General features: G+C 47.3%; 1 protein-coding gene across 3 annotated transcripts in view; it reads left to right on the top strand.

The window, feature by feature from the left end:
- Window positions 1-7,500, top strand: part of LOC134435423 (neuronal PAS domain-containing protein 3) — a 456,225-nt gene that overhangs the window by 367,890 nt on the left and 80,835 nt on the right. The gene's annotated exons all lie outside the window — the stretch shown is intronic.

The raw sequence follows: 7,500 nt of genomic DNA on the forward strand, positions 1-7,500 counted from the left end.
GTGGCAGCGACACACTTGGCGTCAATGGGGCCAAGACATGCAAGAAAGCCACACACACACACACACACACACACACACACACACACACACACACACACACACACACACACACACACACACACACACACACACACACACACACACACACACACACACACACACACACACACACGTCGCGCTCAATTACAAGCAGGTTAAACGTGGCGTAGCGGGGCAGAGAAGAGAGGCGAGGAGAGGTGAGCACCCGGACGCATGCCTGCGTTGCACGCTCGCCCTGAGTGCCACCCTGCGTTTAATGCCAGCCACTAATTGTGCCATAATGAGGGCACAGGCCTCCTGCCAGCCTCCCCGTAGCTCCTGCTAGTGACACTTGACAGACCTCCTCCGGGGGCACTGATACAAGGAGGTGGCGTGAGTGTGCATGTGTGCCTGCGTGTGTGCCTGCGTGCGTGCCTGCGTGCGTGCCTGCGTGCATGCCCGTGTGCCCACGTGCCGAGGTGCGTGCAGGGATGTCGACAAGGGGACACAAAGGGGTCAGTTGTCCCTGTTCCTGGGAGATAGGGGGCCCATACTTGAGTCCTCGTTACATTGAATGTATTGGGTGGGGGACCCTTTCAGATGACTTTGTCCTGGACTCAGCCAAACCTGTCAGCGGCCCTACGTGCGTGCCTGCGTGTTCACTCACACACTTTTGGGAGGGCAGGTGGAATGACAGGACAGAACCAAGGGGATGTGATGCCGTGTGCCTCATCACAGCTTTGGCAGAGTGGGAATGGAGTAGGGACAAGGTAGGGGGGCAGGTAGAAGGGAAGTGGTAGAAGAACTGAAGAGTGGGGCAACAGTATGCAACAGCACAATGTACATGGATCCAGTACTACAGCTAAAGAGGAGGACAAATTTAATACCCCACCACTTCACCCACACACCCCTCCCCCTTTAAAAAGGAGAGGGGGGTAACCACAGGCAGGAAGTCGACTGTCTGTCAAGTGATGGAATTTGACAGTGGTGGGGATTACGACTTTGATGGGGCTGTGAGCCAGCTAATAGACTGAGCTGACATTTCTTTTTGAAAGCGCTACTAATTAAAGGCTTTTGCTTCCTTTAAAGGGGGGGGGGAGTCTAAAGTCCTCTTTTTCTCAGGCGGTGCCTTCTAGCTTGGCTTTCTACCTGCCTACCTTTCTGCCGCTCCGTCAGCCTTTCTAGTTTTTATCTCCCAACCAAACCAAACCTCCACCTATGCAAAGCCCCCACTCCCCCACTCCACTCACTCACTCACTCACTCACTCACTCATTTGCACAGCCTCTGCTACCATCACCGACCGTCACCACCCTGTCTTTCATGTTTCTCTCCCTCTGTCTCACTGTCTCTTTCTCTCTCTCTCTCTCTCTCTGTCTGTCATTCTGTTTCTGTCTGTTTCATTGTCTGTCTGTCCGTCTACTCTTCTCTCTCTCTCTCTCTATCTCTCTCTCTCTCTCTCTCTCTCTCTCTCTCTTTCTCTCTTAATCGTTCACCCTCTATCTCTCTCTGTCTTAATCGTTACTCTCTCTCTTTCCAGTATCTGTTCCTCTATCCCTCTTTCATCCTCTCATATCCTTCTTCTCTCTTGTGCTTCATCATGTACATGCCAGTCATGTTTATTGGCATGGTAGGCAGATGCAACTACTTGGTGCACATTGGTATATGGTTCCTTGTGTGTGTGTGTGTGTGTGTGTGTGTGTGTGTGTTGGGGGGGTGTTTGGTAGGGTTGTGAGGATGGATGGGGGGGAATAATATCTTATAAGATCTTGATCAGCGTTTGGTTGGTTTTGTGGAGGGGTGGTCATGGTGTGTAGATTGGGGCAGACAGGGGCAAGGTGACGTTGGCTGGGGTGGTTTGTCTGGTTGTGGGAAGGCTGTGGTGTAGATGGGGGGGGGTGTGGCCATCGGCTGGCCTGGGTGTGGCATGGTTCATGAGCCGGGTATTGGGTTGCTGGGGTGGTTTGGCTGGTTGTAGTAAGGCTGTAGTGTAGTTGTGTGTGAGGGGGTGGGGGGTCTTCGGCTGTCCGTGTTGTGGTGTGGTGTGGTTCATGAGCCAGGTGTTGGGTTGCTGGGTTGAGGTGGGGTGGGGAGGGATGGGCTGGACTGGTTTTATTGAGTGACCTTCTAGAACGTGTGCGTGTAGCTGAGGGCAGGGCCCAATGGCCCCCTCGCCTCCCCTCCCCTCCCCTCGGCTCCCGCTCCTGAGGAGCCTCATCTGCAATGCAAATGGACACTAGCCGCTCACCACACAAACCACACTCTCGCCATCACCGCTTACCATCACCATTACCGCTCACCACACAGAGCCATAATCCAAGTGTCCTTTCCATGATCACACAGTGTAATCTACACCCCCTTATACGGACGTGCATGAACACACATGTATGCAGGCACGCAAGCATGTTCACGCACGCACGCACGCACGCATGCACAGACACACACACACACACACACACACACACACACACACACACACACACACACACACACACACACACACACACACACACACAGAAGGCGACTATCTCTCCTTTGTGTGGCTCAGCCCATTCCATCGCCACTGATCAGACCTAGGACATGAGTGACGCATAAGGCGTGTTGTTATTGCACTAGCCATCAGTTGCTACTTCATAGACATTTCATCCAGTGGCAGAGGGCAGAGATGGTAGACGAAGTTATGTGTGTGTGTGTGTGTGTGTGTGTGTGTGTGTGTGTGTGTGTGTGTGTGTGTGTGTGTGTGTGTGTGTGTGTGTGTGTGTGTGTGTGTGTGTGTGTGTGTGTGTGTGTGTGTGTGTGTGTGTGTGTGTGTGTGTGTGTGATGACAGTGTGTGTGTGATGTGAGTGGAGGTGAGGAGAGGGTGACGGCATTTGGAGGGCCACTGTTGAGGCACTTGTGTTGAAAGAGCGAGGGGGGGCCTGGCGCTCTAATACAGTTAAAATAGTCAACGCTTCATGCTCATGAATTCTAATGGGACCTCAAAAGGCTTTGAATTACACCACTGCCGTGTACACACACCAGTAGTGGACACACACACACACACACACACACACACACACACACACACACACACACACACACACACACACACACACACACACACACACACACACACACACACACACACACACAGATGCTCAGATGCACACACACTCACTGGTTCTCAAATACACACGCACGCACACACACACACACACACACACACACACACACACACACACACACACACACACACACACACACACACACACACACACACACACACACACACACACACACACACACACACACACAGACACACACTCAGATGCACACACTCACTGGTTCTCAAATGCACATGTACACACACACACACACACGTGCGCGTGTGCGCACACACACATACAAACACACACATACACACACCACAACTCCACCGTTCCTCATCCCTCTCCTCTGCCCGATCCCCCAAAGCCTGTGAAGGAGAGATAGCTTTACCCCTTTTTTCATCTGCACGCGCAAATAGATTTTATAAGAAGGCCGGAAAACTCACTTGTGATACATAATGCATTATTCCAAGCTAGCACCCATTCCAGTCATCCCCACCGTCATCTTGTTTTGTTATATATTATTATGACCATTGGACTAGCAGTCTAATCCCATTACAGTTTGGAATGGCCAGATTATTTGCTGTGTTGTGTGCCTCTTAATCTGTAGTAGTGCCTTACTCTCCGGGATTAATAAAAATGTGAAATGTGGCAAATTCTTCTTTTTTTAGAGAGAGAGGAATGAATGAAGTGTGTGTGTGTGTGTGCGTGTGCGTGTGCGTGTGTGTGTGTGTGTGTGTGCGTGTGCGTGTGCGTGTGTGTGCGTGTGCGTGTGCGTGTGCGTGTGTGTGTGTGTGTATGTTTGTGATGAAAGCTGCTGGGTTCTCACTCACACACACACACACACACACACACACACACACACACACACTGGTCCCACGCACGCACGCACGCATGCACGCACGCACACACGCACACACGATTCTGTATCATCCCAGTCTAGTCTCTACAAATACAAAAGCTTTCTCCACTGTGAGGTCTTCTAATAGAGGCTCTTCAGTGCTTTCTTTGTATGGGATGACATTTCCAGTTAAAGCTTTTGTACAGCACGCGGAGATTAGAATGGGAGTCTCATTAATTACTGGACCATGTCTTTGAATTAAACAATTTATCTGGCCCGTATCTCTCTTTCCCCGAATTACACACACTCTGTTACAGTGGCATATTCTCTTTTTCATGTGTATGTCTGCTAAGAGGCTGGCACATCCCGTAACTTGTAGCGAGCATTTCCCCGAACATGTCTGTGTGGCATTGAATATTGCTTCCATCTAAATCAATCAACAGAGTATTGCATTTTTTATGTTATAAACAGTGACGGGCAAAATGGATTCATTAATTACAATCTTGATCGATGTTGACCTTGTTTTACCTGTCCAATTCATTATTGCTCATTATCCAAAAGCGATTTACAATGAGGCTATTGTAGGTACAGACTATCGGTAGCAGTCGTTGTAGCAATATGAGGCTAGGTACACTGGTCAAGGGAACTTCAGCCAACACCTACCAGTAGAATGGAATTAGAACCTGCAACCCTCTGCTGCCAAGACTAGGTCTTTGGCTTAACTATTAGGCCATATTCATCAATAGAGCCTACCATTATTGAGTATTTATTACTGTAATCAGTGTTTACACTGATGCGTAAGAATGTGTCTAACTGCCTCCTTCTTTTCCAATAGACTTTACAAAGGCAGTGTTGGGGTGCGTCCTGTGGTGATGCTGAGGTCTTAGTGCTTTAATCAGTCAGTTTATTATTGTCAGTTAATTCTGCCTCCTTTAGCCACTTTTCTCAGTGCTCACAGCTCAACTCACCTCTTAGCTTGTACCTGTTTCCAGCTAAAGCTGTAGAACACCAATTTAAGACATACAGTAATGGCATGTCAGGATGTGGTTAAGGTGATTGTTTCCTTCTTCCTGATCTGCTAAGTGCATCGTTCATTTCACTTGCTGCTCCTCACCATCCAACTGTGATAATGTCGGTCTTACTCCCACAGCCACGTTGTATGTAGTGGCAGCAGGATTTTTTAAGCAGCCTTTCTCCGGTTTGACACTCGAAAAAGAAAAAACGGACAAAGGTGAAGCACAGGCATAATGATTTTTTTTATTTCATGCAAATTCACAACCGCCACGTTATCAACTCACTGCCGGATTACAAGGGGAGAAACATGTCTGACCTCTGAGCTGGTATGAATGGAGAGCCCTTCTGTAGGGGAGGGGGTTCCCTATTGTGCAGCCATCTTACCTCATGCCATAAGCCCACTAGTGGGAAAGCGTAATGCCAGCAACCCCTCTGGCCTCCGACCGCCGCTGGGAATTCCTGCCAGGCAAACGACTTCTTAACAACACCTCACCTGCTGAGGAGATTAGGCCTAACAGGAATTACAGTAATGTCGACACTAAACCCACACTGACAAATTTGGGATTATTTTTTTCTCTATGATAATAGCTCTAGCCTTTTGTGGATGTGAATACTGTATGTGTGCTGTGTAGATTACTCCTAATAGGAATTCATTTCAACATTTTGGTTGACTGAGTTTTGTCAATGTATCATTACAGTACTATTATTATTATTATCATCATTATTATTAGTAGTAGTAGTAGTAGTACTGTAGTAGTAGTAGTAGTAGTAGTAGTAGTAGTGGTAGTATTGTTGTTGGTGGTGGTGTTATCAGTTAGAAGTCATAAGTCTATGGAGAAGTGCTTGTGAACTGCATTGACCCTTCCTGTGATGAAAAAAGGGCTCTGCGCTTGGTGAGGCAGTGTTTTCACTGCCAAATTTTGAAAATGGAGGTTTGCCAAAATAATTTCACCTCAGCACCAACCGTATTCTGACCTCACTTCACTCTTAGGGGTTAATGTGTTAATGCGTTTCTGGTTTGCATCTGAAAGACACGTTTAAAAAAAAAAGGCTAACCCCAACCGCACAATGTTGCTATTGTTGCCTTCGCCTTTTATCGCTGTCTCTTCCTCCGGATGGCGCCGTCATCAACGAGGAAGCTAAATTGCTTAGAGGGGAGGATTCTTCCATTAAAGAGATTATTCCCCATGTAATCCCCTATGTCGTCCCTACAGACCCCCAGCCTCAAAAGGCGGCTCCCAGATACCAAAGCAAGCATGGCCTGCTATTCCACAAGGATTTTTTTTTTTGATGGAGCGCTGCACAATGGGATGTTGGAGAGTGCACGGGGATGCTGGATGAAGGATGCTGGAGACACACTGACAACCCCGCTGTCTTGTCTTGTCTTGGCTTCCTCTTAGCTTGTCATCCCCAATTAACAAGCAGCCAAATCCCCTTTTCTGCTCTTTGCAAATGAGCGCATTTAAATGTAAGACAAGCCCTTCCCCTCTTTTGGGGTTTCGTTGTCGTTCATTATTATTATATATTTATTTTTGGGCTGGATTTATACCCGTAATGTACATCATTAGCGAACATTAGAACATGGATGTTTTTTTAGGGGGTGGTTATAATCATTATGGCATGTCAAAATTCAAAGAGCGAAGAGCTCTCAGGAGAAAAGAACAGAGGGAAGAACAGAGGACTGGGCCTCTAGAATGGCAGACGCCGGGTGTGAAAGATAGTTAGAGGAGGGCCAGGCAGGAAGTGAATGTCTCTGTGTTCTACCCCAGATAAAAGTTGATTATGGAAATTGAACTTGAAACAAGTCAAAGACGCAGTGCTCTTGATGTAAACAGCCATACACTTTGCTGATCTTGTGTTTTAAGTAGCGTTAGGCACAACGGATAGAGTTTAGGTGTTTAGGTGCACAATACTGAGCCTTGCTCTAACTCACTGTGCTAACTTACATTCACTTTGAGTTAGAGGATACAGGTGTATGCTGAAAATGAGATCATTGGATGACCATTGTCATGCAACCCATGAAAGCCAATCGAGTGTCTATGGCAATTCTAGTAATTTGTAGCGATGGGAACTGTAATGATCATAACAATGACAAGGACGATTAACGATGGCATTGGCAATCTCAAGATGATGATGATGGTGTTGGTGGTTAGTGGTTATGCTGATGGTTATGATGATGGTGGGGATGATGGGCATTAAAAATTAAGTTCAGAGAGATCACTCGAACAGAGGAGTAAACAGAGGTCAAAGCTAAAGTTCTCACCTCTTGTTTAGCAACGAGATAAAACCAGTGACTCAGCTTTGTGTTCAGCTCTGTGCTTTGTGTTCTGGGTTCTGGGGTGAGGCTTAGGAGTTCAGGGCTTAAGCTCAGTCCATCCTCCTCAGCTCTACAAACACAGTAACTACAGAAACATGTGTTGGCATTTTCATTGTATTTCTTTTTTGTTCCTTTTTAAAAAGATTTTTTTGGGAATACACTTTCGTTTGTTGCTTTTTGTGCTTTGTGTATGTTTGTGTTTTTGTACATCGCACACTTATTTAA

The sequence above is a fragment of the Engraulis encrasicolus genome, chromosome 19 (assembly GCF_034702125.1).
Source record: "Engraulis encrasicolus isolate BLACKSEA-1 chromosome 19, IST_EnEncr_1.0, whole genome shotgun sequence".
In the NCBI taxonomy this organism is placed as follows: Eukaryota; Metazoa; Chordata; class Actinopteri; order Clupeiformes; family Engraulidae; genus Engraulis; species Engraulis encrasicolus.